A 19434-nucleotide genomic window follows, 5' to 3' on the forward strand; every position below is an offset into this window, starting at 1 on the left:
ATGTATATATTTAATTATACTTTTAAAAGCTATGAAAAGATAAACTATTGTTTAAATGGTTAGTTCTAGGAGGAGGGAGGGAGCATGGTAGAGAGAACAGGAATAGAAGATTTCTCTAAATATATATTGTTTTGTAGGTTTGCTTTAGAACTATAAATATTTTACATAAAAATAAAAATGAAAGTAAATAATAAAAGCAACCCCTGAATTTAAAAGTAGCAGGAAACAAATGAACCCAACTATATATTTAGTTGGTAGAATAATCAGAAAGAGAGAGAGAAAGATTATAAGAAAGTATTTTAAAACACAATAATTATCTATTCTTAAGAGTGTGCATTAGAAATATATTCTAAATACAAAAAGTGCTGCAAAAAAAAACCAACAAAACAAACAAACAAAAATCTTTAAACTCGTTTCAGTAATCATTTTGGAGGTAGTGCTGTTAGAATTGTATGAAAATTGTATTGTATGAAAAAATAAAATGTCTAATTAGGCCGGTGTCACAGAGAACTGAAACTTTTTTGTGTGTCATTGCAAGGAGATTCTGATGTATAATTAATGAGATTAAATAAAAACAAAGTTGTAACTTGGAATTGAAAAATGTAAGTATAAACTCATGATGTATTTTATCTGAACAACAAAAAACCAACATATTCTGTAACTGACCACTGAAAAGGCAAAGAAACAATTACCAACCCAGTAGCAATGAGCATCCCTAGTGTCCAGATCATGATTTCTAAATATCATTTCCCTCTTAAAGTAAACAATGCTTTTTAGAAAAAAAATGGTTAATTCTGGGTCTAGGTCAGAAAATGTAAAAGATATGCTAAAATACCTTGTTATAGGAAGCTATTGAAGACCACCAGAAATATTCAGGAGTCTGGTGAATTACACACTTGAAACTTACTGGATTTTGTGAATCAATGTCACCATAAAAAAAGATAAAAAAAAATATTCAGGAGTCAACCTGAAAATCTCCACTGGGCTAAAATAAGAGATTTAAACATCAATAATGATAATAATTTCAACAGATTGAAATTCTATACTAAAAATAAACTAATTAGTCATCTTTGGAAAATTCCAGGGAAATATTTCCATTGTTTGAAATCTGACATATAAATGAGGGAAAAAAATCAAGCCTTTCTCTACCTTCTTATCCAGTCTGTATTGCAGAATTAGCAATAGTTGATGAAAGGAAGTTTCTCTTTATAGAAGTATTTCAACAAGTAAAGGAAATGGATTAATATTATTAGAATATCACTAATTTTGTAACTTTTAATGAATATCAAAAAAAGAGAGATACTAAGATATTATTTCCCTCATGATACCATCTATGAAGTGGTGTTGGAAAAAAAAAAAAAAAAAACCTAACCTGAAACATATCAAGCCTCTAAATATAACTGCAAATATTATGGAAAATACCATGGGGATGCAATCCATGAAATCCAGACTGTGGGATACAATTAAATAAACATCATTTTAAAATCAAGAAAGTCTACAGCCATGCCACCTTTAACAAGCCCGATCTTGACTGATCTCAGAAGCTAAGCAGGGTCGAGCCTGGTTAGTACTTGGATGGGAGACCACCTAGGAAGACCAGGTGCTGTAGGCATAAAAATTTAAAAAATAAAAATAAAAAAGGGATTGTAAACTGACAAGGTCCTTGCAATCTGTGAGGTCAACCAAAGGTTGCCTTACCTAGAATAAATAAAATAAAATAAAATAATAAAATAAAATAAAATAATTAAAATAAATAAATGAATAAATACCAAGAAAAACAGAATATGTGGGATAATCTCACAAATTAAAAGAGACTTCGAGGACTTATCAACTAATGGCAAACTACAGACCTTATTTGGATGTGATTTAAAAATAAAGTAGGAAAAAAAGTTTTTTTAAAAATAGGGCTATCAGTCTAATGTGAACATTTGTGTGATATTATTGATGAATTAATATAAATTTGTTTGCATGAGATGGAGTGTGTTAAAAAAGAGTCCTTATTTCTGAAGATACATATTGAAATATTTATAGAGGAAGTTACATAATGTTCAGGATTTACTTCAATGGATCACATATAGGACAGTGGTCCCATAAGATTATAATGGAGCTGAAAAAGTCCTATCACCTAGCGATGTCATAGTTGTGGTAAGGTCGTACGGCAAATAGTGATGCTATGGACGGGAAATGCCTAAGGGGCACTCACATAAGCCCTGGCGAGTTTCCTACAGACATTTCTAAAACAATGTTACAACTGGACAGAGACTCCTGTGGACGATTACAATACACTCTTCAGAAAACTTTGAAGAAAAAAAAGAGTTTATTACTTACAGGCCCTGAAGTGTACAAGGCACACGAGGGGCACACAATGAGGTCTGAGGTAGTGGGAGGAAGAGAGAGATGGGGGAGGAAAGAGAGGAGAAAGAGAGAGAGACAGAGACAGACAGGCAGACAGACAGAGAGAAGGAGAACATGGGCCTGGGTTCTGCTTTCACTGGCGTTGAGCGTGAGTTTCGAGACACGCTTTATCGGTGAATTTAAAACATAAGAGCAAGAATTTAAAGCACAGGAAGAGAAAAAAACAAGTAGCCCAAATGGTCAGTTACCCAAATCAACCAAGATCTCTAAAAGGATCCTTAGTTAAGGGAGGCAGCTCTTCATCTGATTTTGTGGCTGGCAATGTGTTTATCTGAGATAGCAGTCTTTGAAGCAGATGCCTCAACAATCAAAGCTTAAGTCAAGCACCTGCATGACAAAAAGAAAAGCCAACTGTCAGGGCTTACACTGCAATTACTCAGTGTTTGTGGTGATGCTGGTATAAACAAACCTACTGCCTGCCAGTCATAAAAATATAGCACATAAAATTACACTAATGAGCTATACCATCTAGGTTTGGGTAAGTGCACGCTATGATGTTCATATGACAAAATGTCTAACGACGCATTTCTCAGCACCTAGCTCCATCCCTGTCCCAATCATTAAGAACATGATTGTAAAATAGCCCCTTGCAATCTTCCTGTGAGACTGGTACTCTCCACATTAAATATTACACCACCTAGGTATTCCTGCACCAACTCCCCATAGTAACCTTTGTATCAAACATCAGCTGTTAACAGACCTTTCTACTCAAGTGCCCTTTCCCTGTCTACCTCCCAGAAATAATCAAAATCTTGGCAGTCTTCTTGCTGCAGTTTTGAGGTTTTGGCCAAATGCTAAGCTTCTGAAAGTTTTGCTCCTAACTCACTGAATCTGAGCACTGCCTAGTATACTGTGGTTAGTGGGAGGTAAGAGGAAATCCAGCCAGAACCTAAAGAAAAACTTTTATGGAAAATAATAGAACCTAAGTATAAAATGTTAAGCTATGTGTTTCTAGGGTTTTAAAAGGAAACCATGATGTCACTATTAAAACCTGAGAATGCTTTTCAAAATTCCTTAGTCTAGTTTAATGGGTATGTGCAATGGGATGCTGATAATCTAAATTTAGAAGAAGGAAATGTATATATAAGAGAAATTATTTTAATTTCCATCCACCTGAAGGTAAATTTATTAACATGAAACAATTGACAGTAGGTAAAACAGAGATGTTAAAAGTATCCGCCTGCGTTTCCGAAAGACCCTGACAGCAGCAACAGCTGGAAGTATGGGATGTGGTAAGCAACAGGCCTTACTGAACATTTAATTGATCTGGTGACTCTGAGATACCAAAAGCAGTGGGAGACCAAGCATTGTGGAAAATATCTTGGCTTCCTCTTTCCAAGATACTCTTGGCCACTGAAATGATGTTCTTGTAGAAGACATCTGCTTGTAGGTGATAACTGAGAAAATGGAATAAGTATATAGCATAAATCTCCTGCCCCCGTTTCCCTACTCTGCCAGCCATTACTAGTACATGTGGGTGTTAATGTGGCAGCTGTCCCAGATTTCAGAAAAGCAGAGATGGTTTTTAGCTAAAAATGGTGACTTGAGGATACATTTAACTACCCTTTATTCCATCCAAGTTAACTATTGAAATAACCTATAGATATTATAAACAGGAAACATAGCAATGCTGGCAATTAAGAAAAGAAGGAATGTTTGCTAAATATCATAAATATAGGACCACAAAGAAAAAGCCTATTGCCCCAGGTTTCTTTGAAGTTTAGAAATCACATTTATAAAGATCTCAGCAAAATCTAACTATAACCTTCATTGCACTAGCAAGGACTGGAGGTAACGATAGGCCATTGGTGACCTTGTTAAGAGTCCCCACCTCGGGTAGTGCACTGCATGCCAGAGCTACAAGGAGCAGGGATCCGGGGGCACTTCCAAATATCTTACACCGAACATTAACTGCCATGATGTTTCCTGAAAAAAAGCAGTCAGAACCATAGTTAAGTAAAACTTAGATGTGTTTCCACTGAAGTTTGGAATATTGAATACTGTTCTTAATGTCCTTACTAAAGCTATAAGATAAAAGAAATAAGTACAAAAGGGATCATGTTTTTTACAGCTATTAAACTGGCACAGTTTAATCCTACCCACCCCCACCATAAATCATGTTTCTTACAGCCTGTCACACTTGCGAGACTTATAACTTCAGGGCAGAAAACAGTTGCTAAATAAGTTTTGCTAAATTTTTGTGGTTCCCATTTAACATGTGAAGAATTAATTCCTATGAATAAGAAGAGTCAAGAGCCCCTCCCATAGACTAGGAAAGATAGCGATGTTCACCATTATAGTTTAACCATGGATCTTACTTAAGTCAGGTTAAGGATCATACAATATATGGGAACTAAAAGTCCACATATTTTTTTCCTGTCTAGGGTTAAATTGGAAGATGCAGGCGAGAGAGAAGGAGGTGATGTGGTCAGATGGTGACTCCAGAGTTCACTCTACAAGCTTTGTCATTTAAAGCGACAGAGTGATATGAATTGAGGCAATCACGAAGGTTGAGGAGCTTGTACCTATCTCCCTATTCAGGATTCTAAGAGGAAGCCATGCAGGAGGCTCCATACCAACATCTGGCTGTCAGGTAAAATTGACACAGACAGACAGAGCTTCTACAGTCTTTTATCAAATCTAAGTCACTTTCAACTGTGAGACATAATAGGGAAAGATGCTATCAAACCACAATATGCTTGTAAGATACAGTCCAACTTCAGAGGTGGTATATTGTGTAAAAATGCATAAATTAGAATCAATGAAATATGATAGCACTCCTAAACTGTCACATTAGGTTGTGTCTTAATCTTAGCAGCTTTGTCCTTAAATCAGCAGTCGGCATAGAGTAGATGTTCAATAAATGTTGAAGGAAAAGGGAGGGGGAGAGGCAGTCCCACATCGGAATGCAGTCCTCAGAACGATACATAACCTTCTTCCTTTCTGTTCTTTTAATTTCCAAATTTTTGTTCATATTCTCAAGCATATCTGCTCTTAACTAGCTCAGACATAACCATAAGTTCTTCCTCCAGAGGATTTCAGCTTCCCCATTGTCTTAAGTCATCTGAGATGCTATATCTATATCTATATCTATCTATATTTATATCTATATCTATATCAGCTATACCTATACCTATATCATCTATATCTATATCCATCTATATCTATCTATCTGTCTATCTATCTATCTATCTATCTATCTATCTATCTATCTATCTATCTATCTATACCTAAATCTATATCTCCTACTTCCAATTTGGCCCTTTCTCCAGACCACAGCATGGCTCAATGCTTTTTTGTCCACACTGTTCTGGGGGCCAGTTGTGACAGGTAAAAATCAAAAGCAAAACTGACCACGAAGAAGGCATCTAAGAGCATACTGCACTTGAACTGAGAGGTTTGAAACATAAAAGGAATATACCAGTCAGCAAAGTAAGACAGGTAGAGGCATAGCAGTCTCTCAAATGAATTCAGCATGCTATGTCAATGACTTCAAATGCTTAGGACAATATCTAAACTTCCAATTGCTCAAAAATGTAGCTTTTCATAACTTTACCTTATAATTTATGTTTCCTGGGCATGAATGCACAATGTGTTTTCTTCTCACAGCTAGGCTATTATTAGACAAGATTTCTGAACTCAAGGTCTAGGTGATTGAAAAGGTCCATATTGAACAGGTGATTGTCCAGCTATTTACAGCAGCAGCTGCCTTGACCTAATAGACCTGGAAATATTCCCACTCTTGGAAAATGCCTCAGTCTCTGTTTTTCCTTCTACTTGCTGGCTTCTCCTTCTTGGTCTCTTAAATTTGTAACATCTCTTCCAGATTACTGCCCTAGTTCTCTTTGCTTCTTTACATTTTATTTTTTATTTAATTTTTAAATTTTGAAATATTGGATAAATTTGACAGAATACATACAACATTTTTTGTAAGCTATGAAGCAGAATAGTAAAATCAACCCATCAGGACCAAGACTAAGGTGGAAAAAATGAATGAGGCATTCATTTTGAGTACAAAATATAAAAGGTATTCGTGAACAAAATATGACATATTTGTTTTAATGAACAAAATATGACAATTTTAGATAAAGACAGGATGTGACCCTGTACTTTTACAACAATGCCTCACCGTAATCCTAGTCCTCTGGTTCCAATATGATTTTGTTAACCAAAAAAAACCCAAAAAAAAAAACAAAAAAACCAGATGGCTGACCTGAATGCAATGATTTCCCAATTTGATTTTTTAATATAGTATTAAAATACGATTTATCCTGATTATTGAGTTTTTGGCACCCCTTAAATTTGCACCTGAGGCCAGTGCCTCATTTAACCTCTGTTTAGTCACACCACTGCCTGCTGCCCAATTTATGAAATGGAAAATGTCTGATTTTGATAGTTGGTAAATTTTATACAACTAAAATGTAAACTTTATAAAACTTGAATGTATTCTTCTAAGCCATTGTTTTTTCTTCACTTAATAGTAAGTCTCAAAGAGTCCTGTATGCTTATGTGAGCAACTGTAGTTCATTTACGTTCATGGTTATCCAATGTTCCTTCATATGACTATATCTTTGTTTATTTGTTCATTTTCCTTCTGTAAGATGTATGAGTTGTTTCCAGTTACTTATCATTACAAACCTAGCTTCTGTGAACATTCTTGTACATGTCTGCTATCTACAGTTTGAGCGGTTCTCTAGGCCACAGGGTCTACTCCTGGGAAGAGAATTGCTGAGTTATGGAATATGAGCAAGTAGGAATTTACTAGATAATGTCATGTCGTGATCCAAAATGCTTGTAATGATATCAACTATGACCAGCAAGAGTTTCTGTTGCTCCTCAGACCCAACAGAATACAACTTTTTACAAGTTTTTAATTTTTGCTGATCTGATGAATGTAAAGTAATATCTCATTGATGTTTTCTTCATTTGTACTTCCATGATTAATAGAGATTGAACATGTTTTTGTATGCTTATTGAATATTCGTATTTCCTCTTTAAAATGTCTGCTCTGTATTTTGCCCAATTTTATATTAGAATATAATCTAATAAATATCACATAGATATAATATATATAGATATAATAGAATATATATGCATATTTTGTTGGTCTTTTTCTTCTTAATTTTTCAGAAATATTTTATATATTCTGGGTATCAATCATTTGTTGTATGTATTCCAATGTCTTCTCTAGGTTTTTAGCTCCTCTTTTTATTCTCCTTATATCTTTTCATTTACAAAATATTCTTAATTTTAATGTAGCCAAAGTTATTGCCTTTATCTTTTTTGGTTAGTACTTTTTGTTTCTTGTCTAAGAAATAATTTCCTTCTCTGTTGTCATAATTTTCTATATTTTCTTCAAATAGTAGCTTTCATGTGTATTGAAAGCTACTATTTTCTTCAAATAGTAGCTTTCAATACATATGGAATTGATATTTGGATATCACGTGAGGTAAGGATCTGGTTACAGTTTTTTTAATGTGGTTAGCCTATCTCTCTGGGAACACTTCCTAAAAAGTTTCTTTCCCTACTGATAGGCAATGCCACATTTTCATATATTGTTTTGATGTGTGTGTAGGTTAATTGCTGTTTCATTGATCAGTTTGTTTATCTTTATGCCAATGCCTCATTTAGTATAATTTTCAAATAAACTTTGATATCTAGTTGGTCACATCTCCTTACCCAGTTCTTTTTGAAGAATATCCTAGTTATTTATCCCTTTTAGAACCAATTCATCAGGTTCCATTGGAAAAAACTTTTGGGGGGATATGATTGGTATACATTAAATCAATTTGGTGAGGATCAACGTCATTCAAATATTTTTCTTCATTAATCTGAACACGGTGCATTCCTTCATTTATTTGGTTCTTTACAGTAGATGATGGGTTGAATGGTGGCCACCAAAAGATATGTCCATGTTCTAACCCCTGCAACCTGTGAATGTGACCTTACTTGGAAAAAGAGTCTTTGCATATGTAATTAAGGATCTTGAGATGCTATCATCCTGGATTATCTAGGTGGGCCTTAAGTCTAATGGCAAATGCCATATGAGGCAGAAGTGGAGGAGATACAGACACAGAGGAGAAGGCCATGTGAAGGTGAAGGCAGAAATTGGAGCTATGCAGCCACAAGCCAAGAAACACCTGGAATAACCATAATGATCTAGCATATCTTTTGTTATATTTATTTGCAAATTCTTTATTTTTTATTACTATCGTAAATGGCATCTTCTAGAGTTTATGCTTGTAAATGGTTTATTGATGACATTTAGGAAGGTAGTTAATTTTTGGACACTGATCTTGTTTCCAGAAACTTTGTTAAAATCTTTTTTTTTTAATAAACATATGCCAACATTTTATTACAATTTTGTATGCATGCAAGAAAAAATGCTCTCATAGGTCAATTAAAATATTTATTCCTGGTAGGGAAATTTTCTAGAAAAAGAGAATGGGTTAGATACAGAAAGAAAGAACAGTCTATTAGAATGTCACCAGATTCTTGACTGGCAGTCTGCTGATAGTCAACTGCATGTGTCACTATTACCCAAAACAAATCTTTATTCCATCAAAATTCATCAGAAACTGGCATAAGGATTTATTAGAAATACTAATTTTTCCCAGAAGGAGGGTGTGAATTACAGTCTATAAAAGGATTGTCCCAGATAATTTTTTATACAGATGTTCCAACTTTTACTCCCCTCACTTCCATTTTTATCAACTTGCAGCCCTATTTTTAAAGTACAATAATAAATCTAATTATCGTATTGTGACACATTATGAAATCATAAAACTCCTAGAAGAAAAAATAGGCGGTAAGCTTCTTGACATAGGTCTTGGCAATGATTTTGGAATCTGATACCAAAAACAAAAGCAACAGAAACAAAAATAAACAGTGGGTCTACATCATACTAAAAAGCTTCTACACAGCAAAGAAAACCATCGACAAAAATCAGCAACCTACCAAATGAGAGAAAAATATTTGCAAATCATATATCTGATAAAGAGTTAATATACAAAATATATTAAAAAAATTCATACAACTCAATAGCAAAAACAAAAAATATATATCTAATTTTATAGTGGGCAGAATATCTGAATAGATATTTTTCCAAAGAAGACATACAGATGGCCAACAGGTACATGAAAAGATGTTATGTATCATGAATCATCAGAGAAATGCAAATCCAAACCACAAGGAGGCTATAGTATAACCCATACCAAAAATATTATAAAGGAATAAAAAATAAATACTGTTAAAAACTGACACAGATTTACAACATATTTTTCAGTGAAATACAAAGGGAAAAATAATATGTAAAGTATGATACTATTTTTGCAAAAAATAAAAGCAATATTATATGTATTTCCAAGTTATAAGTGTATTATGAAAATGCACAGAATAAAAAGGATACCACATATTGATAATGTGGCCACACTTGGGAAGACACTGGGTTTGGTAGGAAACCTGGTCAAAAATTTTAATATTCTTAGTATTTTAATTTATTTCAAGAAGAATGTATTAATTTGGAACTATATATTAATTTAGAAATAAACATTTTTAAAAAATCAAATTGTTTTCTGAATGTATCAAGTTCTGCTATAAAAATATGACATTTTTAATAATCAAGACCAAGTACTTTATACAATGGATAGTATGCCCACATGGCAATGTATATGTGAACTAATTATTTTGTAGCATAGTGCACATAGAAATCTTTAGCCAGATTTACAGTTAATCAGTTTGACTGTTGACTGACTTAGTCTTATTATGTTGATTTCATGAGTAAGGTAATTTCCTAACTGTTTATTTGGGCAATTTCTACTGTTTAAACCGTTTGGAATCTGGTGGATCAGAGACTTTCCTTGTTTGTTTCAGTTATAACAGACTTTATTGCATCAGAAATTTTATGTGTTGCTATCCTTTAAACAAGTTCAGACCTAGAAAATTCCTACAATACCTCATGATGAAGGCAGGTAAGTCATGAATAACTAAAATGTGATATTTTAGTCAATCTGATTATTTCTTTTTCTTCATTTTAATATATTTTTACTACTGTTAACTATCGTATAATACTTTTCCTTATAAATATATGAACATTTGCAATGAAAGCACTAATTTATGAAGAGACACAGATAAATACTTCCTTTTTGCTAATAGTTAAGAGATTTTTAACAGGATATCATTCTAGAAATGTGATCTCATTTCATATTTTTGCATTAAACAATAATTACCAGGGGAAAAATTAAGGGAGGGGATAGTATTTGAATATGAGAGAAAACCTACACTTAAAATGTTCTGGAGCTAGGAGAAGTTTTATTTTTCCTCTTCCACAAAATAATTTATTTGTATTTTATTAATAAAATAAATGAAATTTTTCTAGTCATTTCTCTTTTTTTATAACAACTAACATAAATGTATAACTTTATTATTTCCCCAGGAAAGATTTAATGGAGGAACATATTTTTCCTTCCATCTTCTTTTTTGGCTAGAAATCTAAAAATGACAAGAATTGTCTTCGGTGGTGTTTTTATCTTATTCTGCCTCTTAGGTGGTAAGTCATTAAAAAGCATAAATCAAAAAGAGAGAAATTACTTAAGAAATAGCTGAATTACAATATAAGTAGACTATGACCTTAAGGTAATTAAGGTGCTTATAACAAGGCCTGAATGCTTAAATAATAATAAGAGCTAACATTTATGGAGCACTTACTATATGCCACATACTGGTCTAAATATTTCATTTGTATTAATTCGTTGAATCCTCATAACAACCCTATGAGTTAAGTGCTATTATTTCCCATTTCATAGATAAGAAAACTGAGCTGGTACATGGTGACTCACATGTTTCTGTTCTTATTACTGAGCTGGAATGAACCATACTAGGCTGGAAGCCCTTATAACTATGGCAAAAAATGATTTAAATAGATCAAATCAGCACAGACGGTGACCTCCTAGCACTTTTCCTCCAATATGTGCTCTTCTTCACCAACCACAACATTCCTTTATTTATTTAAAACACACACACACACACACACATACACATAAAGGAGGTAACAGGAAGTTTTCAATTCCTTTTACAGAATTCCTAAGGCCCCTCAAACCAGGTAGATGTTCTCTCCAAACAGGCATGTTCAAGCACTATGAAGGGAATTCTCCCTCTCAATAAAATCGTAAGGTGGTAATGAAAATGCCTGCTCTATGCTTACCCTAGGAGTCAACTGGGTAGAGTGTTTTAGAATTAGAAGATTTAGTGTACATATGAGTTCCCTGAGGATCTTGTTAAAATGCAGTCTGATTCAGCAGGTCTGGGATGCGGCCTGAGAGTCTGCACTTCCAACAAGCTTCCAAGTGATGCTGATGCTGTTGGCCTAGGGACCACAGTTCAGCAGGAAGACTCTCTGAGGCATCCCAGAGATAAATTTCTAATACTGAGACTTGGTGACTTTTGGTACCAAATACTGGAATCACCACTGACTCAAATGCCTAGTGTTGGGCCAGATAACATTAATGGCAGAAGCCAACCAGCAACAAAACATAGGAGGGGCAGCCAGTACTGAGCATAGATGCTTGCTGCCATGGAGAAAGGAGAACCAGACATTGCCAAATCTTCTAATTCTTCAAGGAGAAGCCAGAAATTCAGGTTGTAGGAAAACTCTCCTGTGTTTAAATGTTGACAACTAATACAATTTTTGAAAGCTCTATGTAAGTTAAACTAGATCTGGCCCCAGAACACCAGTTTGTGGCTTCTGCTTCCACACTCATCTCATTACTAAATACAGTGCACAGTAGAGTTCTGGTCACCTCTCACAGAGAAGGTGGAGAGAAACTCAAACTGCACAGCCTAATTCTCTGCTGCATTTAAGTCCTTATATTCTCTCCTGTGAAGAATATGAGGGGAGCATATAAATAGATAAAAAAAAAACAAAAGAGTGTCTTCAGTACCTTAGATATCATGAAAAAATGATCCAAGGAGAAATGTGCATTAATTTTGCTGGATACATAGGGAAGATGTGAGAGTAAAGAAAAAGAAAATACAATAAGAAATTTTGAAGTAAGGAATACCCATCCATGAAGTAAGGAGTGGTTGTTAAAAAAAATCGTCATGATTTATAATATATATTTCAATAACTTGTTGATTTATAATACACCTTTAAATAATTATATATATACATATATACACACATATATATGTATATATATGTATAATCTATTTGATGTCCCCAACTAACGAAGTCATAAAATAGAATAGCATACTTCAGAATTAACCATGTAAGGAAACTGTTCACATTACATATAATCCAAAGCTTTAAATGTAGTTATTAAATTAAATTATGTCATGTGTTAGTTATGGTAATAAAACGAACAATAATTTTTTAGACAAAAAGAGACTAAAAGGAAAGACAGGCGATCTGAGGACACATTTATAAGTATTCAGGCAATTGAACAAATACAGTCAGCAAAAAGGCCTGAAAGTTAAGGCATCAGCTTCGGTTGCAGTAAAGAATGTGAGGGCCAAGGTTTTAGGAAGAAGGCTGTGGATATTGGGTGTGGAATCAGAAGGAGGAGGGACCATAAGAGAGGGAGAGAAAGAAACTAGAGCAGATCTCATCCAGAAAAACAGTCCAGAAGCCTTCAGCAAGGCAGAGAAAGATATGACATCATGTAAACTCTCACCTTGGAGGGCGTCCGGCACCAAAGATCTGAGCCATGCTGTGGATCTCTTAGGGCAAGCTGTGAAATTAAGTCATAAGTCCAGGAGGAAAACTCACTCGAGGATGACTTGAAGAAACAAGCAGCCCTAGTGTTCTGGGCAAGCAACTGACCCTGAATCTAGAAAAAGTCAAAATCTCCAGCAAGAAGAGTGTGATTTCAGGTTTGGCAGCTGCAGTCACCTGGTGTGGCTGCTAAGAACAAGAGTTTTGAACTCCAACAGACCTCTTAAAATTCCCGTCTCCACCACTTGAGCAAGATACTTAAAATCTCGAGGCCTCCATTTTTTTTGTTTTTGTTTTTTGTTTGTTTGTTTGTTTATTTGTTTTCTAATGTGAAATGTGGTCAACTCTAATACCTGCTTGAGAGGTTTATCATGGGAAATGATTGTACTAAGGCATGTCAATTGCTTATCAATTGACATAAGCTTAGTTCTTAAATAGTATTTATTGATTGATAGCTGTTTATGGATTGAAAGTCTGTCATGCTTAGTGAGAAAATTAACATGAAATTTCCAAAGTGTCTTTAGTTGGGGTTGAAACTGTGGAGAATAGTCAACTGAAGTTAATTAACCCTATCAGCCAGACCATTTTCTACTAAAAGTGATCTCTTCTAAGCCCAAATTTGACAGAGGGAGGTATAAAATACATTGCATAAAATGTCTAGTAAATTCTTCTTTGGGGTTATCAGTGAATAGGAGTGACATGGCAATGGTCTTCATATATTAAAAGATGGGAACTATGAACACTAAGACAAATTTTAGATGAATTTCAGAGGAGTCTTCTAACACTCTGAGCTGTTTTTAATAGTGATGAGCTTTCCATCACTAGCCAAGGCTCCCTTCAAGGGTTATCATGAAAGAGATTCCTGAATTCGGAGAACCAGTGGTTCTCAAAAACTAGTCCAGTTATCTACATCTAAATCACATACCTTCTGCTGGTTCTACATATCTAAAATACAAATTCCTGGGCCTCGCCTTCTTTAGGGTCTAACTGGAGGGATGGGGTACCCTCTGGGAATCTGTTTATTTTAACTGCTTAAATAAATCTGATGCACAGTCAAATCTGGAAACAGATTTTCTAGATAATGTTCTCCATTCTTATCTATATTGACCAAGTTCAAGAATCTCTGGGCTATTTCTACGTAAGTAAAATGAATAACATTTTTGAGCCACTGAATTTGAGTATTGAAGATAAGCAACATATAAACACAAATAAAGCAATAAATATTCGCAGAGAGCTTACTATGTATAATGTGCTGATTTAGACATTGAAATGAAGGCCTAATAGTAAACATGTGGCTGAAATTAAATTTTCTGGCTAAATAACTTTGGTTTGATTTAATCAGGCACTGAGGAAATGAATACATTTTAACTAACTTAGTTGTGTAGACCACCTGACCTAAACAATTTCTAATTAGTATCAGTTCAGGGTACTTCCATTTTATGAATGTAGCATATGTGAATTAGAATTACTTTTTAAAATATTGCTTAATTTTTGAAGTTGAAAATCACTGCTTTATTTTTGGCTCTCTCCTTCTTTCTTCTCCTTTTTTTTCTTTCTTTGTTCCCCATCTCTATTTTTTCCTTATATTTTCTCTCCAGTACTTGGAAATAATAAAACTGTGATTTGTAGATCATGCAACCTTTCAATTCCTTTCCATGGATGTCTTTTAGACTTTGGAGTCTGCGTAACAAAACCTGGTCAGTATTGTATAAAAGAGGTCCACCATAAAGGTAAGTCTTGACACTTAAAAAAAAAAAAGAAAAAAAAAACTACTTATTTAAAACGAGCACAGGAAAAGTCCTTATGTAACAGCAAACATTCATTGAGCATTTACTACATGCCAGATTCTATACTAAGGGCTTTACCTGAATTATATTACACCAACATAACTAAATAGTGATATGAATTGGATCTTGTCATTATCCTCACCTTTCAAGCATGAGAAATCTCAGGCATAGAAAGATTAGGAAAGCTGCATAATGTTATATAGCCAATGAATGTCGGAGCCAAGATTCAAATGCAAGTGCTTTGACTCCAGAACACACATTCCTAATAAATCTAGACACTGCCCCCTTTACACAACTCACGTCCTTACAAAAAATTAATACATAATTTGCTGGCCCTTCTAAGCACAGCCCTATACAATTGCACAAGTTGCATGCTGAGGAAGCTAGCCTTGTCCGCATAGATTAAAGAGCTAAATGTAAAAATCCAAATGATAAAAAACATTAGAATGTATTTTAAGCTTGAAAAAGAAGAGGCCTCCTTAACATCCAAAAGAGAAATGTTATAAAGGAAATTATAGAAAATTTAAATATATCAATATTTAAAAATTTAAAATATAAATGACAACTCCATAACTTAAAAGATAAAGAATAAACTGGATGAAAATAGTTGAAATATAAATAACAGAAATAAATATTAGTATCTCTCCAGAATAAAGAACTCCAAAAAACATTTTTTAAAAAGACCAACAATCAAAAAAAATTTTTTTAACTTGTTAAAGGAAATGAAAAGGCAATTTTCAAAAGAAGAAATATAATGACCTGACCTAAAAACATAAAGAGCTGCTCAACTCATGAGTAAATATCAAAGAAATACAAATTATAGAAATAATATAACAGTTTTAACTCAACAGATTGATAAAAATTATAAAAGTTTTATAATATCAAGGTTTAGTGACAGCATGGGGAAATGGGAACTCTCATACATTTCCAACAACAGCTTAGATTGGTTTAGCATTTTAGACAATCTCTGTTAAAATTTTAAATAAGCACAACCTTCTATGAAGAAATTCTATTTCTGAGTATCTATTAACATGTAGCATGAAAAGGCATATATTAAGGTTATCATTGCAACTTTATATTTTATAGTAAAGTAATGGAAATGACCTAAATGTTTGTTATAGGTGATTGTTACTTAAATTATGGTATATTCAAACCATAGAATGCTATGCAACACTTGGAATGAACTAGATTCCTTTGTTAACATGGGGAAACCTCCGAAACATTGTTGAGTAGAAAAAAGTCAGTTGCAAACAGTATGTATAGTATACCACATATGAATAAAAATCTCCAGAAACCCAAACTCTAAATTTCTCGATGGAAGAAGAGAATAAAAATTAGAGCAGATCAAAGTTAGTTGGGAGAAAAGAATAGAATTTTGGGGTCATGTCTGCTGGGATTTGGAGATGAAGAGGGTTACTCAAGCTTTGTTCAACCTGTCTAGCCTAGTTCCCCTCTCTAAGCCCCAAGTTCCCTCTGATTTGCACATTTGCCAGTCAGGCCCTCTTCCTTACTAAAGAAGAGAGGTGCCAAGGCTCCCTGGAGCCATGAGTGATTGCTTTTCTCTTCCTGAATGTGGACAGATAGTCATCTAGTCAGCTTGACATCAAAACAAATATTAAAGGATTGTGCACATAAGAAAGAGCCTGACAGCTTATATAGCAAAATAGTGACAATAGTACTTGATGGGTCAAGGACCTAGAATGACTACAATGTTGCAGGAAAAGAAGTTTCATGGCTTGGAAATGTTGCTATGTCACACTGATGGGAAACAAAAAGAACTCAAACTTATGTTTTTGAAAGTTTTATCAACAATGTTTCTCATCTTTGACATTGTTGAAACTGGCAGGATAGTTCTTTGTTATGCAGGGCTATCTGGTGTATTGTAGAATGTTTAGCACATCCCTGGCCTCTACCCACTATGTGTCAGTAATATCTTCCAAGGTGAATCAATAAAAATGTCTCCCAGCATTATCTGCTGTCCGGAGGGTGGGGGAACAAAATCCGCCCCAGTTGAGAGACTACTGTTTGCTCAAGTTTTCCAGCCATCACACGTTTTGCTGCCTTTGGGGAACCGCTCCTCTGTGTTCTCCCTCATACAAGTGAAGCTAGGAAGCTGTGACAGGACACTACTGTCACTTACTTTGCACTTTTGTGTATTTTTCACATTTTCTATAGTGAATATGCATTACTTCTATAATCAGGGGAAAAATTAAGTGAGGTCAAGGATACACCTCTGTTTCTGAGAAACACTTGCACATCTACAGTCCTTCGCCCTACCAGCTGAGCTATCGAAGGGAGCACTACACTTGCACATCTAAATGATCCTTCTGTGGATTTAGCCCTTTGAATAACTCACGCCCTGGGTTAACCTGGGGGATGATATTAGGAAACTTCCAAACAACTATAATTCAAACACTACATAGTCAATGGCAATTACATTACTTTTATCATCTGAGTTTGAGAGCTATTTTGTTTCACACTTTCAAAGCTTTTGTTTTGCAATGTACCCAACTGGAATACTTTTAGGTGGGAGTTCTCAAATGCAAGATGATTGTATCTTGATAAACCTAGAGTTTTGCTTTATATGTTTTGTATTTATCTTTGTTTTGTTTTGTTTTGTTTTTGACATGTTTGTTACCTGAAGCATCTGAGGCCAGGTATGTTGCACCTCCCAAGGGATTTCTCTGTTTCTACCTCTTTTGTTTCCCTCAGATGGAATTCACTGGTTTTCAGTTAAAGGCTGCACAGAGAGCCACAATGAGTGCTTCAAGAGAATTGTGAAATACTATAAACTTTACTCTACTCATTGCTGCCATCGTACTTTGTGTAATATCTGAGCCAGCAGCCCATATCCAAATCACTTGACTGACAAGTCAGTCTCAAAACCTGGCGTGGTCATCACAAGATGACAGCTACCATCCATCGGCCCTCTGTAAAAACCGCAGACATTTGCAGGTTGTGGGAGATATGGTCTGAAACCAGTTTTAGTTTTCAAACTGCTCAATTTCTCTCCCACCATCTCTAACTCATCCTAGAAACATCCTTTCCAACATCATTCTTCTCCTCTCCTCTTTATGCTTAATTCCCCTTCTGTTGATTTCAGGGCTACAAAGAAGTAAAAATTATGAGTGATTCCCTGAGTCACATTATGTACATCATCTCTAATTTACTAATTTTCTTAAATATTGCTATCCTCCATAATATAGTTTTGAACAAACTGTATCACAAGATACCAAATGACCTGGAAGTGTTCATTTGGTTTCCAAAGCAAACTACCTTGCTCTTTTGGGATAATTTATGGTAATGAGAGGAACTGACTTAACATATATGATAGGAAAAATAAGCCATAAATAATCAAACCAGGCCTGAGAGAACTATGACTCCAAATGGCAAAGGGCTCAGGCAACTGCAAAAGTTGACACTTATTCATTCCATCTACATTAGGATTTGTCCAGTTTCTGGATTTCCATACTTTAACCGTGTCTAAGGACTTTGGCTTGTCTAATTTTAGCAGATTAAGCAATTCAGTTTAAGCAGAGAGTAAGTTCCCAACCACAAGGAGTTTAATAGGATTTGAACTAAATTTGACATTTTTTAATGTGCCACACATTCAATTATTCTCATTCAGTGCCCTACTTATGCAACTTCAAAATTAATGCATTTTAAAATTTAAAGTTGTTTTTCTCTGTATTTTTAGGAGTTTGAGAAACCCATATGGTAAATAATAAAAATCAACAAAATCTTCTTTTGTAGTCTTTTTTTCTTAGAAGTAGGAGAACATCTCACACAGTGGGCCCCCAACAAATGCTTTTCTATAAATTTTGAAGAAAAATAAGCATTAAAAAAAAATCCCAAGGAAACTAGGCATTTTCCTTCACATTCATCTCAGCCATACTTCTTAGACCATATTTCTGAATCCATTACAAAAAGTTTCTTCATCTTGAAATTTAAATCCATTTGTCATTATTCTGTCACCTAATGCATTAGCCACATTGGTAAACAGTGGTTACCCAAGGTCAGTGAACTTCATGGAGAGTTTATTTTTATTTTTCTTGTTTTTTAAATATAACTTTATTTATTCAATATCATGGGGGTGGGAGTGGAATGACAAGATCAGATAATCAATGATTAACTCCATGGAGCTTCCCAAACTTACTTTGCAACCCCAATGATGTCATGAGAAGATAACTAGGGAGCAGGTGCTAGGGTTTTGTGTGTCACTAACTAGTTGTTGACCTTGGCAAGTCACTTTGGTCTCTCTTCATCTCATTCTCCTCGTGCATAAAACGAAGAGGATTGGATCAAGTGATTGCTCAGATTTCTTCAAATCCTAACATTTTGCGACTTGACATTGACACTTTTTTTGCTGCTGTTTTCTTAAAGATAAGATTTGGTGCTGAATACAGCCAATGAGATAGGCCCCAGTTATATGATTAATGCTCACCTAGCTCTTCAGAATCCAAGAAAATGAAAGAAGAAATACAAGCCATGACAGCAGTGACCATCACTGAAGCAGTTTAC

The 19434-nt window shown here is 34.5% G+C and overlaps 1 pseudogene; it reads left to right on the top strand.

Moving 5' to 3' along the window:
* The first annotated feature begins 1493 nt into the window (after positions 1-1493).
* LOC111746408 lies at positions 1494-1612 on the top strand (annotated as a pseudogene).
* Positions 1613-19434: the final 17822 nt, after the last annotated feature.

This window comes from Pteropus vampyrus, unplaced genomic scaffold (assembly GCF_000151845.1).
Source record: "Pteropus vampyrus isolate Shadow unplaced genomic scaffold, Pvam_2.0 Scaffold186, whole genome shotgun sequence".
NCBI lineage: Eukaryota > Metazoa > Chordata > Mammalia > Chiroptera > Pteropodidae > Pteropus > Pteropus vampyrus.